This window comes from Neoarius graeffei, chromosome 10 (genome assembly GCF_027579695.1).
Source record: "Neoarius graeffei isolate fNeoGra1 chromosome 10, fNeoGra1.pri, whole genome shotgun sequence".
Lineage (NCBI taxonomy): Eukaryota > Metazoa > Chordata > Actinopteri > Siluriformes > Ariidae > Neoarius > Neoarius graeffei.
Window position 1 is genome coordinate 47,278,516 of NC_083578.1, and position 20,889 is coordinate 47,299,404.

The 20,889-nt window shown below is 43.4% G+C and overlaps 1 long non-coding RNA gene across 4 annotated transcripts; it reads right to left on the reverse strand.

The window, feature by feature from the left end:
• Positions 1-1,541: 1,541 nt before the first annotated feature.
• LOC132892512 (uncharacterized) lies at positions 1,542-20,250 on the reverse strand. Of its 4 annotated transcripts, XR_009655448.1 has the most exons (9): positions 19,528-20,250; positions 18,724-18,860; positions 18,439-18,511; positions 6,064-6,159; positions 4,453-5,165; positions 4,035-4,214; positions 3,649-3,818; positions 3,280-3,494; positions 1,542-2,073 (listed from the first exon to the last, which is right to left on the reverse strand). It is a non-coding gene; the product is annotated as an uncharacterized LOC132892512 (long non-coding RNA). The 4 variants fall into 4 exon arrangements; XR_009655449.1 differs by having other exon boundaries at positions 4,103-4,214; positions 18,724-20,250; XR_009655450.1 differs by having other exon boundaries at positions 3,280-3,468; positions 18,724-20,250.
• Positions 20,251-20,889: the final 639 nt, after the last annotated feature.

The window sequence follows — 20,889 nt, forward strand, 5'->3', positions numbered from 1 at the left end:
GACAACCGAGCATCGACTGCCTTGCATCTTTTCCAGGGTGCTGTCGATGTATTTGGACTGCCACATCATGTCAGGGGAGATGCTGGTAGCGAGAACCAGCATGTTGCACGGTTCATAATTCAGAATCGAGGAACAAACAGAGGAAGTTTCATGGTTGGACGTAGCGTGCATAATCAAAGAATCGAAAGATTGTGGGCAGAAGTAAATAGGGTTGTGTCAGGATACTATAAAGACCTTTTCCTCTTTATGGAAAATTCTGGACTTTTAGACAGCACTAACCCTCTTCACATTACAGCTCTTCACCATGTTTATCATCCTAGAATAAACAGATCTGTGGATGAGTTTGTGAACCAGTGGAATAACCACAGCTTGAGAACAATGGAGAGTCGGTCCCCACTGCAACTGTGGACATTTGGAATGCTCCAACTTCCTCAGCATCAAAGGCCACTCAATCATGTGCCTGTGCAACCCCCTTATGATCACTAGTGGAACGTGGAGATAAGGCTAATCAACCCCTTCACTGGGCGGCACGGTGGTGTAGTGGTTAGCGCTGTCGCCTCACAGCAAGAAGGTCCTGGGTTCGAGCCCCGGGGCTGGTGAGGGCCTTTCTGTGTGGAGTTTGCATGTTCTCCCCGTGTCCGCGTGGGTTTCCTCCGGGTGCTCCGGTTTCCCCCACAGTCCAAAGACATGCAGATTAGGTTAACTGGTGACTCTAAATTGACCGTAGGTGTGAATGTGAGTGTGAATGGTTGTCTGTGTCTATGTGTCAGCCCTGTGATGACCTGGCGACTTGTCCAGGGTGTACTCCGCCTTTCGCCCATAGTCAGCTGGGATAGGCTCCAGCTTGCCTGCGACCCTGTAGAAGGATAAAGCGGCTAGAGATAATGAGATGAGATGAACCCCTTCACTGATGATGGAAGTCACGGAATTGAACTTTTTGTCACCTGCTTGAGAGAGAGTCTGCTAGCTTGAGCAATTCAGTTGTTATACTATTGTGGTGTCATACATTGTCACGTATAGACTCAGAAATTAACAAGTCATTTTGAGAAATATCGCAAAATTGAACACTGTTATTTGGTTTCAAATCTTAGTTTGAAATTACTAATCTTTCAGTTGTACCATTTAAGGGATGCTAATGGACAAAAGTCTACAGGTCCTAGGACTAGGAAAAATGCTTATAATATACTTTTCTTTCATAACAAAATGTGATGTATCACCATATACAGTAGATATGTGGCATGTGTATTATATTCAGTTGTGGATGAAGTATTCAGTTATTTTAGTTAAGTATATAAGTGTCATACAATGCAAATACTCAAGTAAAGGACCTGAAATCTGTATTTAAGAACAATCCTTGGGTGAATGTACTCTGTTACTGTCCACACATGATTATGTTACATATTATTATACATAATGTATTAATTTAACCCTATTGATGAAGATGAACTTGTGTTGTTTTGCGTACAGTTTTTCAAACCGAAAAAAAGTCTGTGAAGCACATATCCCGTAGACACTAAAATGACAATGAACCAGTCCACCAGTAGGAACACAGAGCCATTTATTAAGAAGGCCTTACCATAACCTGTTTTGTGTCATATCAGAGGCTGTAGGTAAATGACACTGTCAACATAAAAGTTCACCAAGTGCACATTATTAAATGTGAAAACACAAAACTATGGTTTGAAATATATCTTTGAAAGTAACAAAGAACATTTCTACTTATATTTCTTCATGCCCTCATTCAAATACTGTCTATAGGTAAAACAAAATGAAATAGCAGCAATTATTTTTGAAAAACAAGCAAACATCATCATAACTCAAGCTCTAAAAGCCCTTCATCTCACGCTCTTCCAAACCCTGGTGAATTGCGTATGGCAAAATCCATGTCAGATTTGAAAGCAGTGTATTCAGCATGAACCGGAATGCGAAGAATATTTTCACAAGTATTTGCCTGTGGAAATCGGGAATGAGTAATGAACTCAAGGCTTGGCTTTGGAGAGAAGCCCAGTGCTGGAACACAGTCACATCCAGTGAGGAAAACAAGAATATCCTCCAGAGAGACATTGTTTTCAACTGTAAGATATAAAAAAGAATAACACAATTAAATGATGACTACATCTACCAGCATTTTCATGAAGTCATTAAGTAGTATACCACTGAAGTGATGCAAAGTGATGTAAGAGAGATGAGTAGTTAAATTCCCCTAACCCAGCATTAGGCATTGGTTTTTATTTTTTAGTAATCTGAAAGGACAGCTCATAATGCTACAGACTAGTGTTGTGTAAAATTATAAACTTCAAATCATACACTATGTATTCAATCATACACTCTATATAACCTAATGTAAAATGTGTAAAATCAGGTTTGGAATGTTTTAGAGCAGCTAGGTGGCCCTGGTATCCCTGAGAACACCTGTGTTTTGAGCTAGGCTGTGGAAAAGTAAAGTTCCAAATATATTGCACATAAAACGAGTGAAGAACTGGCTAGTGGCCTAGTGGTAGCGTGTCCGCCTCGCGATCAGGAGTTCTATTCACGGTCGGGTCATACCAAAGACCATCATAAAAATGGTACCTACTGCCATCTGGCAAGGCACGCTGCAATACAGATGCGAGTGGGGAGTTAAACTCTCGTGGTTACCAGAGGACTAGCCCCCCACTGTAACCCTAGCTTTGTAATAGGCGAGAGGCCAAGGACTGTGGAAACGGAGATCGGCGCCGCCCGATGCGCCACACGGCGTGGGAAGGACTTTAACTAACTTAACTAAACTGAGTGAAGGGGGCTCTCTCTATGTATGAGAGACTGCTCACTGCAGAGCCAATGACCTACTCCAACTCCACCTCCTTGGACCTGTCAAGGCATGACCCACCTCACTGTCTTTGACTGGCTTCCCCAGATATTCTTACCCAAACCCTAATTGGTCCAGAGAAATGGAGCTGGACTAGGGCAAGCTCCAGCTGTCTGCATCTCCATTGGCTCTGCCATAAGCACCACTTGCACCCCAGTGCTCTTGAGCAACAAGAGTACTTTGGCAGTACCCATAAGGCGAACTGGCACCTCTCCAGCTACTAGTCTACACTGATATTTTGTCTGAGCTGGATTCAAACTGCTGACAAACACTACTGCTGCACCAATTAATGTATTTAGAATTCATATAAATGGTCTTACATAGTGGAGCATCTCAATTAAAAGGATTTTTTAGCAATGTCATGTACTACTATGATGCAGGCAAAACAGTTTAACAAATAATGTCTTATTGAAACAATGAAATACCAAACTTACATTCAGCATCCTGAAGGTAGTCTTGCCAGAAAGCCAGGGTACAGCACTCTTCTTCGAATACATTACTCCCTCTTTCAGATTGAATGATCCGGAAGAGATTCTCTATTTCAGCTGCTGTTAATCTCTTTTCAGCCTTCACAAAAAGGCACTTCATCTGTAGAGGGTATCTCTGGAGAGCATCTAGGACACCTAAAGACATTAAGCCATCTCTGAACCTATTAAAATGGAACCAAATTGGAATGTGTTGTTCAGGTTTTCTTTAATGTTCAATTTAGTGAGGAATTTCTTTTCTCTCTCTCTCTCTCTCTCTCTCTTTTTTTAGAACTCTACATCTATAAATTGATTGTATACAGTGGTAACATATCATACCTTTCAAAAGGTGCACGAGTCCGCTGGAGGACATACCAGTGAGTCAAGTCCAAAGCAGTCTCTTGCTTGTTTTGCAGTGTAATGCAAACATTATGACCTGCAAGACTAATCAAGCTGGATGCCTGTGCAACTGCATCTTGCAATTGAGATTCTGTCTCAGCTTGTAAGATCTGAAAATATTTAAATAACATTAGGATATGGGAACAGTTAATATTTATTGACTTTTATTTAGAATTAAGATATACAAGAAATGAAGAAACGAGGTCACAGTTGCAGTCGGTGAGCATATTTTTACTGCTTTACTGATTAACTTGAATGTTAATGAATGCATGCAAAATGAATAATCTGTTTATAAATTCAATAGAATCAAAGAAAAATATGCTCACCGACTGCAACTGTGACCTCGTTTCTTCATCAGTAATATGTTCAGTTTTGACCTTTACATTGTCCAGACCTTTTTGAAGACACTCATAAGAGTTCAGACAGGAAACATGGACTCTGTCCCCCATGGGCAATTGACAGTGCCATAATCTGACCAGCATCGAAGTATCCATTGTCTTTCATTGCTGTTATCAAATGAAATTAAACATCACATGTCAAATGGTTACATCAGAAATGTTCAGGCTGATTTTTTATCATGGTTGGTAATTGGTAAATTTCCATAAAGGTATTATAGCTTTTAAACCTGAAATCTTACATTAATCTTACATCAATTATTAATCATTAGAATTATCATTTATCATATAATAATCATTTCAGGTACAAAGTATTTATTGATCCAAAGAAATCCAGTAGAGGCCTTACTGAGAATTAATTTATTCATGAGTACTTCTGGAGGGCGGCACGGTGGTGTAGTGGTTAGCGCTGTCGCCTCACAGCAAGAAGTTCGAGCCCCGTGGCCGGCGAGGGCCTTTCTGTGCGGAGTTTGCATGTTCTCCCCGTGTCCGCGTGGGTTTCCTCCGGGTGCTCTGGTTTCCCCCACAGTCCAAAGACATGCAGGTTAGGTTTACTGGTGACTCTAAATTGACCGTAAGTGTGAATGTGAGTGTGAATGGTTGTCTGTGTCTATGTGTCAGCCCTGTGATGACCTGGCGACTTGTCCAGGGTGTACTCTGCCTTTCGCCCGTAGTCAGCTGGGATAGGCTCCAGCTTGCCTGCGACCCTGTAGAAGGATAAAGCAGCTAGAGATAATGAGATGAGTACCTCTGGAGTTGCATATGAGGACTTTGCTATCAAATGGACCTTCAAAGATGCCAATTTTGTCCTTGATTTCATGAAGACAGAGTCGGAAAAACTCCTGAGTAGGTCCTCCATTATCCACGGCACCCTCAGATATTCCATAATCATCAGTAAACTTGACATCTACCCCCTTCTGGGGTGAAAAATTGGACCTGCTCATGGCTCTGAATGCTCCATCCCACACATTTCTTCTTATGATATTGAAGCGTACGATGCTGTCATGATTTACTCTAGATGAAATATCCTCCATTATTCTCTCTAAAGTCATCTTTAAATCACTGGAACAATAATAAACAATAAAACAGTCATTGTTAGTGTCAATGGCATTAACTCACATACTGAACTATAACACAACATCCACAAATCCACAACACAACATTTTCCAAAAATGTTTGTGATGAGGTAAAGGGATAAGGTAAAGAGTTTTACTTTTTTCTTGCTTTTCCAGAAGTACTTAACCTACTGATATACTGCACATAAAATGCAAATGCAAAATGCAAATCCAAAGAGGCACTGAAACTACAAACTCACACACATCAGCCCACTTCACACCTTGTATTAAAATGCACTTTTTGTGATTGGATTGCAGTCAGATAGTGCTTGACCTCATTAAAGCACAGGTGTAAAGAAAAAAAGCCTCAAAATGAATTAAGTACAGATGGTTATTCGATCTGCCAAACTACTTCTGAAGATGTTCAGGGACACACTGTGACCACATTGATCACAAGTATAAATGCAAATGCACATCTCCAATCCACATGCAACAATGCTGGAGGCAGAAATATGTTCTAAAAAAAACAAGAAAAACATTGAAAGAGTCTGCTGCTGGAAATGTTTGTCATTGGGAAGGCGCATGATCAGATAGCAATTGGATCTAGATGTGGACAGTGAAGACGTACATTAAAACTGATCACAAAAAACCCCCACATTTTAATACAAGGTGCCCATACATACACATGAAATAGAATGCATGTTATAGCATGGGTAAGAGATTTTTTACACCATGATTATAAAATATAGGTCTATTGGATATTGTTGACAAAATGACCCCAGAAATGTCTGGATAACAGATAAAGAACAGTATGTTGCAGCTTGCTTTTTGCTACTTGTCTGTAGGCTAGAAAATAAATTATTGTTATCCTGGATTACAACACTTATATATTATCTTGTACTGACCTCTCACTTGTGCTGGTATCTAAAGATCTGGAAATGGCTTCCTGGAGATCAAGGTCATCAGAGAGGTATTCTTCCTCAAATAGGTCAAGGTATGTGCTACAAAATAAAACAACAACATTTTATAATTAAGGTACAAATATGATGTTTGTTCACGTAGACAGTTCCATTACCACTGGACAAATAACTTCCTTGATGGTTTAATAACTTGAATTTTCTTGAATGGAGTGCATTATTTAAAGGTGTAATATATGCCATTTGACTGCCGCCTGTTATTAACAACTGTGGAGAGTGGGTGGTGCTTGGATTAGGTGGTGGCTACACATCATTTAAAAAGCTCTCAGCCAGCACTATAGCAACACAATCAGCTGCAGGGTTGTGTGATGCTGTGTATATTTTGTGCTTATGTAACCACGATGAATCAGAAAATAATGTTATATTTCTGTGGTTCACCAGTTTCGCCACTCGCCACTGCTCACTTTCCTTGTTCGCGCTGTGTCACTCTACCTCTGCTGCTCTCTCTTTCTTTCTCTCTGATGCCCCACTCAACGAAGTGGTGATAACAGTGTGTTACTTGACCACGTGGGTGATAAAAACAGAAATGAAATAGAACGGACCCACGGACTGGTTTTCACTAACGTACACCCATCTATAGGCAAGCAAAGGTTCATTTGTTTGTCAGAGAGGTTCAGGTCAAAACAAATCCAGAGGGAGGGCAACTTTCTTCTCTGTTCTAGACACCATGATGCCACAGTATCTTTACATAGCAAATACTGTACGAAAAGAGATGAAAATTTAGAAAAGATAGACCTGTAGGATATGCTGGATGAACTGTTGCCAAATGCATTGGGTTGAGTGGGACCATGGGACACACTAGAGGTCTTCTTCGCAAGGGTGAAATGCCTGTTAGCATTAGCACTGGCAGTCGGGCCAACCGACAAGCCATGAGTGTTGCCAGTGGAGATGGCAGGAGTTCCACTGGACATGGTGAGAGTCTCATCAATGGTGCCAGCACGAGTGGACATGGTGAGGTTGTCAGCTGGGATAGAAGGTGCATCAGTGCAAATTTCTTCGGTAGCAAAACACCGTATAACTTCATCAGCACTGGACATGGAAGGGGTATGACTGGGGAGGGAATGGGCCTCAGAAGTGGAAATGTCTGGGACAACTTCTTTGGAAATGTCAGCCGCACTACCAATGGCTGTAACTGTAACATGGAAAATTAACTTTTGAGTAACATTTAACTTGTATGACAGTGAGCATATTTAGCGCTTGTACAATATATGTATTGTGTGGTAGAAAGTATTTATATTATTGTATATACAACCCCGATTCCGGGGCGGCACGGTGGTGTAGTGGTTAGCGCTGTCGCCTCACAGCAAGAAAGTCCGGGTTCGAGCCCCGTGCCCGGCGAGGGCCTTTCTGTGTGGAGTTTGCATGTTCTCCCCGTGTCCGTGTGGGTTTCCTCCGGGTGCTCCGGTTTCCCCCACAGTCCAAAGACATGCAGGTTAGGTTAACTGGTGACTCTAAATTGACCGTAGGTGTGAATGTGAGTGTGAATGGTTGTCTGTGTCTATGTGTCAGCCCTGTGATGACCTGGCGACTTGTCCAGGGTGTACCCCGCCTTTCGCCCGTAGTCAGCTGGGATAGGCTCCAGCTTACCTGCGACCCTGTAGAACAGGATAAAGCGGCTAGAGATAATGAGATGAGACAACCCCGATTCCAAAAAAGCTGGGACAAAGTACAAATTGTAAATAAAAACGGAATGCAATGATGTGGAAGTTTCAAAATTCCATATTTTATTCAGAATAGAACATAGATGACATATCAAATGTTTAAACTGAGAAAATGTACCATTTAAAGAGAAAAATTAGGTGATTTTAAATTTCATGACAACAACACATCTCAAAAAAGTTGGGACAAGGCCATGTTTACCACTGTGAGACATCCCCTTTTCTCTTTACAACAGTCTGTAAACGTCTGGGGACTGAGGAGACAAGTTGCTCAAGTTTAGGGATAGGAATGTCAACCCATTCTTGTCTAATGTAGGATTCTAGTTGCTCAACTGTCTTAGGTCTTTTTTGTCGTATCTTCCGTTTTATGATGCACCAAATGTTTTCGATGGGTGAAAGATCTGGACTGCAGGCTGGCCAGTTCAGTACCCGGACCCTTCTTCTACGCAGCCATGATGCTGTAATTGATGCAGTATGTGGTTTGGCATTGTCATGTTGGAAAATGCAAGGTCTTCCCTGAAAGAGACGTCGTCTGAATGGGAGCATATGTTGCTCTAGAACCTGGATGGTGTCTTTCCAGATGTGTAAGCTGCCCATGCCACACGCACTAATGCAACCCCATACCATCAGAGATGCAGACTTCTGAACTGAGCGCTGATAACAACTTGGGTCGTCCTTCTCCTCTTTAGTCCGAATGACACGGTGTCCCTTATTTCCATAAAGAACTTCAAATTTTGATTCGTCTGACCACAGAACAGTTTTCCACTTTGCCACAGTCCATTTTAAATGAGCTTTGGCCCAGAGAAGACGTCTGCGCTTCCGGATCATGTTTAGGTACGGCTTCTTCTTTGAACTATAGAGTTTTAGCTGGCAACGGCGGATGGCACGGTGAATTGTGTTCACAGATAATGTTCTCTGGAAATATTCCTGAGCCCATTTTGTGATTTCCAATACAGAAGCATGCCTGTATGTGATGCAGTGCCTTCTAAGGGCCCGAAGATCACGGGCACCCAGTATGGTTTTCCGGCCTTGACCCTTACGCACAGACATTCTTCCAGATTCTCTGAATCTTTTGATGATGTTATGCACTGTAGATGATGATACTGTAATGGTGCTACCCAAGGTTCAAGTATAAATTTAGTTCGGGTGCCAGGCAGGCCCAAAATCCTGCCACTTAACTAAAAGTAACCACCGCCAGCAATAATAAAACAATAACAAAAAGTAGGTTTTAGACGTGCATATTCTGTTTACTTATGCACAAAAAAAAAAATAATGGCATCAATACAACTCCATAACAACCTTATGCTCCCAATACGCCGAAAGGGGCATGAAAAATAAACAAAAATGTCGTGTAAACCCAGTGTTCATGTGTGTGTGTGTGTGTGTGTGTGTGTGTGTGTGTGGGCTTGTATGTTTGTGAATGTTAGCGTGTGTAGAGGGAGAGAGCGTTTGTAGTTCCAGTCAGTTGTAGCGCTTGGTAAACGAGCAGCAAGGGGCATGTGGATTACGGTTTAACACACAGTTCTGGAGCTGGCTGTGTAAACTGGACTGTCCTGGATCCGAAGCTTCAACAGACCTTAGCCATCCACTTCCCGCATCGGGCTTGAAGTAGCTATTAGCCCCTCTCACCTGTGGCTTGCGATGTTCCTCCGTCACGGAAATCTTGCTTGGGTCGGCTTGCAATCTCCGCCGCAAATTCCGTCATCGGCAACAATGTACAAGTCTTCCACTCGGTTTAGCTTCTACTCCAGAATCGCACCTTCACGCTTTGCTCGCACAGGAACCAAATGGAACTCTGCACTGCTCTGCTGGGCTACACTCCCTCCTAGCTACGGATGCAGCATAGTGACATTTTAAAGCAAGCGCTTCATCAACCACGCGTGGCCACTCCCCTAATCAGCGTTCGCAGGTGTTGCGTGTTGTGTGATGAAACAATGTTAATGAGGTGAGTGCTGTGTCATGTTAGTGTGCTTTTGAAGGTGACAGTCACAGGGGAAAATGTCATGTCTCAGGGGCAGAATGTATTTCACCACATTCCCCCCCTCCATGGGAAGACAACCCATGGTTGGCAAGAGACATGAGACTAAGTGAAGCAGAGAAAGTCTTCATCATCGGAGTCATCCTCAAAGACTTTAGACAGTGCCTCCATTTCCTGTCTCTCAATCTCAGCTGCTGTGGGAAAGCAGGGTTTGAGGTTGTTGATGTGGACATTGCTCAGGTCTTCCCCAGAGTCTTCCCGTACCACCTCAAAGTTCACAGGGCCCAACTGCTGCAAGACTCTGTAGGGTCCCTTCCACTTTGGTGCCAGCTTTGCAGAAAAGTGTTTGGCCTTAGATGACTGAGCATGGTTGCGCACCCACACTCTGTCCTTAGGTACATACTGAACTTCTTTTCTGTTCTTGTTGTAGTTCCTAAGTTGTCTTGCCTTTGCTTTCTTACTGCTAATGTGTGCTTTCTTTTGCAGGTCTTTTAGGTGTCGCACAACATCGTATCCGGCGTCGTCAGGGATAAGGTTTTGTCCTCTGAGGAGTTTGCCCATGGGACTATGCAGCTTTCTCCCAAGGTGCAGCTCGGCAGGAGTAGTCCCAGTCGTCTCATGAACAGCAGAGTTGAGGGCAAATCGGAATTCAGGTAAGTATTGGTCCCATTTTCAATGGTTATCTGAGACATAGGATGCAATCATGGATTTCAGATTCCTGTTAACCCTTTCAGTCAAGTTGGTTTGTGGATGGTACGTTGTGGTAAGTTTGGGGATGACTGACCAGGTGTGACAGAGTTCCTTGAACAAGCTGGACACAAACTGAGGTCCTCTATCAGACAGGATATAATCGGGTACGCCCCAGCGGTTGAGTATTTCATCACGGATGATGCGGGCTACCACGGCAGAGGATGCTGTACGGAGGGGAAATAACTCTACCCAGCGGATGTAATAATCGACGAGGACAAGTAGATATTCATGTCTGTCCGGACTGCGGGGTAGAGGTCCCATGAGGTCAACTCCAAGCATCTCATTGGGATAGCTCACAGTGGTTTGTTGGAGTTTCCCACATGGCTTCTGGTTGTCTCCAGTCTGGCAAACTGTACAGGCACGAACATAGCTCCGCACTTCGTCCCACATCTTAGGCTAGAAAGCCACGTTGTGAATACGTTTGTAGGTCTTGAACATACCTTGGTGTCCACACCAGGGGGAGTCATGGTATGCTGCCAGGAGTGGAGGTATTAGTGTCTTTGGTATCCACACACAAAAGTGATGCTTCCTGTCATCGTCATCCAGCTTGATCATTCTGTAAAGCAGGTCATCAACTACAGCGTAGTCCTCTCCGACGTCTTCACAGCCTTCAGCCAGATCTTTCATGATTTCTCTATCTGGGGGTCTTTGTGCTGTTCCTCCCACAAGGTCATTGTGGAGAAGGGAAAATCTTGTGGTTCCTTTTGGCTCACAGCCAACATGCACGAAGGCCCCACAGGACATCGAGAAAGGGCGTCCGATGCTACATTGAGTTTCCCTTTGCGGTATTCAATGATAAAGTTGAACTTCTGGAGGCAAAGGGCCCAACAGAAGAGACGACTGGAGGTCTTGGTGCTGCTGAATACCCACTGCAAGGAGGCATGGTCAGTCACTATTGTGAACAGTTTGGGTTCCAGGTAGTGCTGCCATTTTTCCAGCACCCAGATGACCGTGAGACATTCCTTCTCCATCATGGAGTAGTTCCTTTCAGCCTTGTTTAAACTTCTGCTTGCGAAAGCAATGACCTCTTCATGACCGATCCCCTTCTTTTGTGCCAAGATGGCACCAAGCCCCAAGTCACTGGTGTCTGTGTAGACGAAGAAAGGAAGTTCTAGGTCAGGATGACCAAGGACAGGAGGAGACGTAAGGTGGTCTTTTAAGGTTTGAAAAGCTTTCTCACACTTCTCATCCCACTGGAAGACACGATCTTTCTTCTTGAGAGCGTTGAGTGGTTCTGCGATTTGAGAGAATCCAGGTACAAACCGGTGGTACCATCCTGCAAGGCCAAGGAATCTCTGCACCTCCTTGATCATTGTTGGAGCCGGGTAAGCCTTGAAGGCCTCCACCTTCATGGGGTCTGCAGTGGTTCCTTGGGCGGAGACGACATGGCCCAGGTACTTTATCTCCTTCATGCAGAACTTGGACTTTTTCAGGTTCAAGGTGAATCCTGCTGCTTGAAGCTTTTCCAGAATGGCATGAAGGTCTTGGAAATGACATTGGATGGATGGTGAGTAGATCACAATATCATCTAGGTACACTAGACACACTTCCTTTAAGCTCAGCCAACACCAGATCCATTAAGTGTTGGAAACTGGCTGGGGCGTTTTTGAGTCCAAAAGGCATGACTCTGAACTGGAAAGTGCCCATGTGGGTCACAAAAGCTGTCTTGGCCACACTTGCGGCATCCATGGTGACCTGCCAATAGCCACTGTTTAGGTCTAGAGTGGAGAAGACAGTGGAGCCGGCAAGTGACTCTAGAAGTTCATTGATGTGGGGCAGTGGGTATGCATCGGTTTCTGTGACTGCATTTAACTTTCTGTAATCAACACAGAACCTAAGTGTTCCACATTTCTTTGGGACAAGAACGACTGGTGAGGTCCACCCGGAGTAAGATGGTTCGATCACACCTTGATCAAGCATGTCCTTCAGATGCTGCTCCATGACTTGACGTTTTTGCGCAGACATCCTGTAGGGTTTTTGCTTGATTGGCACTTCACTGGTGGTATGGATGTGGTGCTTTAACACGTCAGTCCTTCCTGGCTTCAAAGAACATAGATCTGGTTTGGACTCCAGAAGCTGTCTAAGACCAGCCTTCTCCCACTCTTTCACCTCAGCATTCTCTACTGCAAGTAGTCTTGAGCGGTGAGTGCCACAGGCTATGGGGGCAAGCAAGGAGGGGGTATGCAAGACATAAGAGTAACCCCGAGTGGTGCAGTGTAAAGGGTGGTTTGTTCATCATTCTGCTGGAACAGATATCTCTCTGGTCTCCCCTTGAAACTGTACTGACAGTCAGCTGCATGGATTTGCAGTCCGCTGTGAAATAAGTAATCGAGGCCAAGAACTGCTTTGTAGGCCAAAGCTTTTGGGGACAGGACTGCCACCTCATATGTGCATGAAACCTCACCCAAGTTGACGGTTACTTCAGCCTTTCCAAGGGGCGTCTCAGTCTCCCCATTAGCGAGGAAGAGAGGTCCACTTGTCCAAGGCTCCAGGTCTTCCTTGGGCCTTTTGAGAGCTTTCCAGACCTGTTCGTGGATGAGTATGTAGCTTGCCCCAGTATCGATGATAGCCCTGCCATTCCAAGATCCGATGTTGACTGTGACTACCAGCTGCCGGGGAATATTGAAGGTGCTTCCCGGTGTTGTGGTAGACATACCTTTGATCTGGTTCTTCGAACTCTTTGTAGTGGTAAATGTCCTGTAGTGGGGGGAGGACAGCTCCACAGATGGCACAGTTCATCTGTGGAGCTGTCCTCCCCCCACTACAGGACATTTACAACACCCGGGTCACAAAAAGGGCACAGAGCATCATCAGGGACCAAACACACCCACAACACAGACTATTCACGCTCCTACCATCTGGCAGACGCTACAGGAGTGTGAAAGCAAGGACTACTAGACTGACAAACAGTTTTTACCCCCAGGCCATCAGGCTTTTGAACCAAGGATTATAATCACCATCTACCTCTATATTTCCATCAGGCTTTTGAATCAGGGATTATAATTACCATCTACCTCTATATTTCCATCAGGCTTTGAGCCACGGATTATATTAGCAATTTTGCACAAGACATTGCACAGTATATCTACCTCTATATTTGCACATTGTTTGTCTCTCCTTTTTTTTTAAATGTTATCTTCATTGTTCACTCTACCTTTATATTTTGCATTCCATATGCACTTTATATTTTATATTTTTTATATATTTCTTTTTATTTTGGTAAGCGTAGTTTGGTCGGGCAGTTGCAAAATAAGAATTTCATTACTCAATAATAAACCGCTGTGTCTGTTATTGTGTATAGGACAAATAAAAAATCTTGAATCTTGGTAAGGTTGATGTTGCCATTGCCCTGCTGTGCTGGTTTAGATGGTCAAGACGTGTTCTTGGGACGGTGTTGTGTGGACTGACGGCCTCCAGGAGATGGTTGGTATTGAGGGCAAGAGCCAGGGGGATGTTGACCTTTACAGCGCCAGCACGTAATAGAAGGTGTGTCCAAGTCTGTAGATTTGGGAGTGGTTTTCGCCCTCTGTGCACTTTTGTCATGCGTACCATGCTGTGTTTCATACAAGGACTGTTGTTCTAAGTCTTTTTCCAGCTGATGGCCGAGCTTCACCAACTCAACATTCTGAGCCCGACCCCGTAGGTAGGTAGCCAGCCGTGGTTTGACATTTTTTAGAATGAGCTTCACTATCTCAGCCTCAGTGATGGTGGCTTTCCATTGTTTACAAAGGGCACGGTGAGAGAAGGCAAAATCACGGATGGACTCGTTTTCTTTCTGCCGTCGGTTTTGTACTCGGTCCGTGAGCTCCTCTTCGTAATCCTCAGACAGGAACGCTGACAGAAACTTTTTCTGGAACTGGGCCCAGGTAAGGACCTCAGTCATGGCAATCTCCCACCAATCTCTGGCTGGTGCAGGACAGTTTGGAAGGTAGCCAGAATCTCTGTGTCAGACAGAGGGTGAATGGCTAGAAAGTCACGGCACTTAGAGAGGTAAAGGACAGGGTCTGGATCGTCGCTTGCCTTGCCAAAGGTAGGAAGTGACAGTTTTAGAACTTTCAGATGATCAGACTTTGTTCCAGTAGGTGGCGTTGTGGGCATGAAGCTGGAGTGGCTGGGCAGTGAAGCTGGAGTGGCTGTAGCTGTAGTGTGTGGGGTGGATGGCCTCATGCCAGTAAGAGGAGATGTGATTGAGACGTGTTGCTCAATCTTTTTCTCTAACTCTGTTATCTTGTTGGTAAGTATGTTGTACTCTTTTGTTATGTGTGCTGGTAGATGTCCTAAAGATGTGTTTATTTGGTTGGTAATTCTAACACAGCTGTCCATGTTCTGTGACAGGTGTCCACAGTCTGCTGTAACAGCCCTCCTCCGGGACAAGATCTCCTGCTGTACCTCGGTCTGTAACTGTTCGACCATGAAGCGGATTTCTCCAAGTTGTGTAATACTTTGGTTTTTAACTTCTTCTGTGATAATGGTTTTAATGGCCTTCAGCAACTTATCCCATTCATTCTCTGTTTTCTGTGTACTAGCTGTGAGTGCTGCACTGAGTTTTGCGAATTCTGTTTTTGCCGTTTCAGACACTACCTCCAACTTGGCCTCCAAGTGAAAGCGGCTCCTGGCCACTAGTTTAGTGACCTTACCGAGTTTAGCGTCCTGTTGTTCCAGTTTCTGAAATATCAGGGCCCAGTTGTCAGGAGTTTTTAGTGCCAGTGCGCCGAGCTTTCGTGCTGGTGTTGGGAGCTCCATAGGCAAGTCACACTGCACTGAGGTGTCTGAAGACCATGATGGAGAAGTGTCCAAATCCATATCTAATGGAGAGGCAGCTGCGGCCTGAGTGTAGTCCGAACCAGTAGTCTGTAGCGCAGCTGTTAGCAGGTTGGACAGCTCAGCAGTCAATGAAGGGGGCGCTGTAGACACAGTAGGCAGCTGGTCTGCAGTAGCAGTACCACGAAGTCCAGGGCTAGTGAGAATGAAAGAGGCATCGCTATGCCAAGGAGGATGGAGGAACACCCGATGCTCAACTTGGGGTGTGCTTATGTCAGGTGGTGAAGTTTGTGTTTCAGGAGTCGTGGGGACGTCTGTGTGGCTCTCCCGTTCTGACATTGCGGCTTTAGACAGCTCACCATGCACTAAAGGTTGTGTTATTGATTATTAAATGATGTAAAAAATTATGTTTGAAATGTTTGTGTTTCTGTGTGTCTGTATGTTTGTAGCAAAATGTGCCCCACTTGAAAAGTAACAAGTTACACAGCTACCAAAGAGACATGTAAACACAATAGGGAAGGAAATACCCAGGCAATTATCACACAAAGAAAATTCAGCAGTGTGATAAAAATTCAACACAGACCTGAACACAGGTTTAAAACACCAATATCAGCACAGTATCAGTGATAACACAGCATAGCAGTGATGGCACAGCATAGCATACACACCACCATCAATACAGCGCTCAATTCAACAGTAGTTTTTTTTTCCACTTTTTTTTTTTTTAAGTGTCCCACAAGTCCAAAAAGTCCAAAGAGCAGTCACTAAGCACTACTTAAGTCCACAACAGAGTTCGTGTTCCAAAGAATGTTATTTTTCTCCTTGTGTGTGTTTCTGTATGTGATGCAAGTGTGTGCACGCGCTTGTGTGGGTGCGAGTAGTGTATATGAATGTAGGAGTTCACAGCAAGCGACAGGGGAATCAAACGCTCATTTCAGTTAAATTACAGTTCAAGTCCCTGTTTGGGTGCCAATTCTGTAACGGTGTTACTCAAGGTTCAAGTATAAATTTAGTTCGGGTGCCAGGCAGGCCCAAAATCCTGCCACTTAACTAAAAGTAACCACCGCCAGCAATAACAAAAAGCAATAACAAAAAGTAGGTTTTAAACGTGCATATTCTGTTTACTTATTCACAAAAAAAAAAAATGGCATCAATACAACTCCATAACAACCTTATGCTCCCAATACACCGAAAGGGGCATGAAAAATAAACAAAAATGTCGTGTAAACCCAGTGTTCATGTGTGTGTGTGTGTGGGCTTGTATGTTTGTGAATGTTAGCGTGTGTAGAGGGAGAGAGCGTTTGTAGTTCCAGTCAGTTGTAGCGCTTGGTAAACGAGCAGCAAGGGGCGTGTGGATTACGGTTTAACTCACAGTTCTGGAGCTGGCTGTGTAAACTGGACTGTCCTGGATCCGAAGCTTCAACAGACCTTAGCCATCCGCTTCCCGCATTGGGCTTGAAGTAGCTATTAGCCCCTCTCACCTGTGGCTTGCGATGTTCCTCCGTCACGGAAATCTTGCTTGGGTCGGCTTGCAATCTCCGCCACAAATTCCGTCATCGGCAACAATGTACAAGTCTTCCACTCGGTTTAGCCTCTACTCCAGAATCGCACCTTCACGCTTTGCTTGCACAGGAACCAAACGGAGCTCTGCACTGCTCTGCTGCGCTACACTCCCTCCTAGCTACGGATACAACATAGTGACATTTTAAAGCAAGTGCTTCGTCAACCACGCGTGGCCACTCCCCTAATCAGTGTTCGCAGGTGTTGCGTGTTGTGTGATGAAACAATGTTAGGCCAAGTTTACATTAGACCGTATCTGTCTCGTTTTCTTCGCGGATGCACTGTCCGTTTACATTAAACCGCCTGGAAACGCCGGGAAACGGGAATCCGCCAGGGTCCACGTATTCAATCTAGATCGTATCTGGTCCGGTGCTGTGTAAACATTGAGATACGCGGATACGCTGTGCTGAGCTCTAGCTGGCGTCGTCATTGGACAACGTCACTGTGACATCCACCTTCCTGATTCGCTGGCGTTGGTCATGTGACGCGACTGCTGAAAAACGGCGCGGACTTCCGCCTTGTATCACCTTTCATTAAAGAGTATAAAAGTATGAAAATACTGCAAATAATGATGCAAATACTGCCCATTGTGTAGTTATGATTGTCTTTAGGCTTGCCATCCTTCCACTTGGAAGTGGTAAGTGACGCGCATACCCGATATGCACTGAGAGCACACACACAGCGGCTCAGTCCCGAATTACTGCTCGTGCACTTCACTCGCGCACTCTGTGAGCTGCGCAGGGCCGGAGTGCGCACCCTCCAGAGGGCACTTGCTGTTCAGGGCGGAGTGATTTGGAGCGCAGGATGCCTGCGGAGCAGAGCGTATCCGTGTATTGACGTTGCTGTGTGCAGGCGAATCGTGTATTGGTGTTGCTGTGTGCATGTTAATCGTTTTAAAAACGTTAATCTGATGATCCGCTGATACGGTCTAATGTAAACCCCACCTTAATGAGGTGAGTGCTGTGTCGTGTTAGTGTGCTTTTGAAGGTGACAGTCACAGGGAAAAACGTCATGTCTTAGGGGCAGAATGTATTTCGCCACAATATGTTCAAACTCTTTGCAGTTTTACACTGTCGAACTCCTTTCTGATATTGCTTCACTATTTGTCGGCGCAGAATTAGGGGGATTGGTGATCCTCTTCCCATCTTTACTTCTGAGAGCCACTGCCACTCCAAGATGCTCTTTTTATACCCAGTCATGTTAATGACCTATTGCCAATTGACCTAATGAGTTGCAATTTGGTCCTCCAGCTGTTCCTTTTTTGTACCTTTAACTTTTCCAGCCTCTTATTGCCCCGTCCCAACTTTTTTGAGATGTGTTGATGTCATGAAATTTCAAATGAGCCAATATTTTGCATGAAATTTCAAAATGTCTCACTTTCGACATTTGATATGTTGTCTATGTTCTATTGTGAATACAATATCAGTTTTTGAGATTTGTAAATTATTGCATTCCATTTTTATTTACAATTTGCACTTTGTCCCAACTTTTTTGGAATCGGGGTTGTATTTTTTATATTAAGATATTACTTGAAATAAATTTGATTAAAAAAAAGGACAACATATGATGAAATAGTGTTAACACAAAAATATTTACCACATTTGTCAATGTCAGATATTTCTGACAAACCAGGGTCATTTGTACAGCTTCTTTCTCCATCAGAACATGACTGTCAATGCAAACAGATAAATAAAATTACTTTTATGGATCCAATAAACTGTACTAACAACAAAACATTGTTACAGACTTTTGTATTATATCAGAGCATATTACAAGTAACTGTTTAAATCAAGTGTAAAATACAGTATTGCCATTGTGACTACCACTGTCATAAACATGTCTTGAAATTAACAGTACTACTTTCATATTCATTTTCCTCACTTAAAATAATTTTGTCAGGCCTGACATAAATGGACTTCTGATGAAACAGTTTTTTCACAAGGTCTCCATTCAAAGTCTGTGTGGGGGTAAGGGATGGCTCAACTAGTTTGTTGTAGCATGGCAGCAGGATTTGTAACCTAAGGGAAGGAAAAACACACTGTACATGAAACTTCTGTTGAGGCTAAAAGAGCACTCTACAGTACAAGGAAAATATTTAGTGTCAATACATCATTTGTATGAACACAAATTTACAATGTGTCATTTTCTCTGTTCAACCAACTTCAATTATTTAGTTGAGGATAACTTTTTAAAAGATATCATTTCATAATTTAACTTTATTTGAAAGCAACAGATGAGATGCAGCAAAGAGCCCAGGTTGTACTTGAACCCCAGCTGTTGTGGGAAGGACTTGGCCTTTAGGGCACACTCTAGGTGAGCTACCAGGACACCTCAGTTCAGTAAAACTTAAATGGAATTGCTATGAGCTATTTACAACCACAATGCATTGACAGAATGTGTGTTCATCTTGTTATATATCCCAGCATATCCAAGCTTTTGTGGTATAGTCTGTCATGGTATTCTTGCAAATATCCTATGAAAAGAGGTATGACAAAACCATTCCAAAACTTATCTGCATCCCTCCACAGCTGGTTGGAAAGCTGCTGTTATTGCCTGCATTACTGTGTCAGAATCCCAGTCACAGCTAAATTCCAAGGCAGACTTGATATGGCCGTTTTCAAAAACCCAAGCTTTTTTTGTACGCCTTGGCACATGTGTAGCTTTGTTGTCTGGCAGGAGAATCACCTCTTAGAAAAAGGACTGAGCCCCAGGACGTGAATTGCCTTGTGCTTGAAACCTTAGAAAGAAAATATATCATTATGCATAGAAACAGGCAGTGTTAACAGTGAATTTATTTTACACTGTATTAATTTATGTATTTTGTGGTTGATAGACAACATTTGTGTCTTGTATAACATCACAGTGTGTAACAGTGGTTAATACAGCAGTAATACACATTTTTAATTCCATAGTAATGATCAATAATCAAATACGGGAGACTCAAGAGCGAAGAATATATGAGAAGCTTCTCTTTCAGTTCACAAAATCTCTGCATCCGCAGCAGCTTCTCCATTCCCGGAGAAGTGCCGAGTCAGAGCGCAGTGCCATTAAGCACGGCCATTTATTGTGCTTTATCTTCAATAAGTCACCTTAAAATGATACCAAGCTAACAATAGGCCTAGCTATTCTTACCTCGTGTCCTTGGCCCTTTCTTGTGTACGGCCGGAGGTTGTATACAGGGGCTGTTGGGGGGCAGTCCTGTGAGGTTGAAGGCATGAGGTTGACCTGATTAACTGCCTGGCCTGCTGCAGTAGGTTGCCCTCGATTAAAAAGGGACCACACCTCTTCCTCAGAGGAACAGTACTGTTTTGTACGGGTCTCAGGACATTGTCCCACACAAGCATTGGCCAGAGTACTAAGCATATCTTTATTATTTAAAATAGTCGCAACCAAATCCCGAGCCGACTGACTCATTTTTGCTGCAGGTACAAATACGAGATGGCGGCAGTGCCTTCATGACGTCAGTCAAGTTTCATTCCATATATTCAAAGTTTCATTCCATATATTCAAAGTTTCATTCCATATATCCAGGGATTCATTCAATATATTCAGAGTTTCATTCAATATATTCAGGGATTCATTCCATATATTCAAAGTTTCATTCCATATATTCGGGGATTCATTCAATATATTCAGAGTTTCATTCCATATATTCAAAGTTTCATTCAATATATTTGGGGATTCATTCAGTATATTTAGTTTCATTCCATATATTCAAAGTTTCATTCCATATATTCAGGGATTCATTCCATATATTCAGAGTTTCATTCAATATATTCAAAGATTGAAACTCTGAATATATTGAATGAAACTTGGCTGACATCATGAAGGCACTGCCGCCGTCCTGCAGCAAAAATGAGTCAGTCAGCTCGGGATTTGGTTGCATCTATTTTAAACAATAAAGACATTGTTAACACTGGCGAATGCTTGTGGTTTTATTCGTGTTTACTTCTTTTATGTGCAACGAAGCTACGGAGACAAAGTCATTTCCCTCTTGGATCATTAAAGTCTGTCTAAATCTAAATCTATGCTTGTGCATTCACCGAT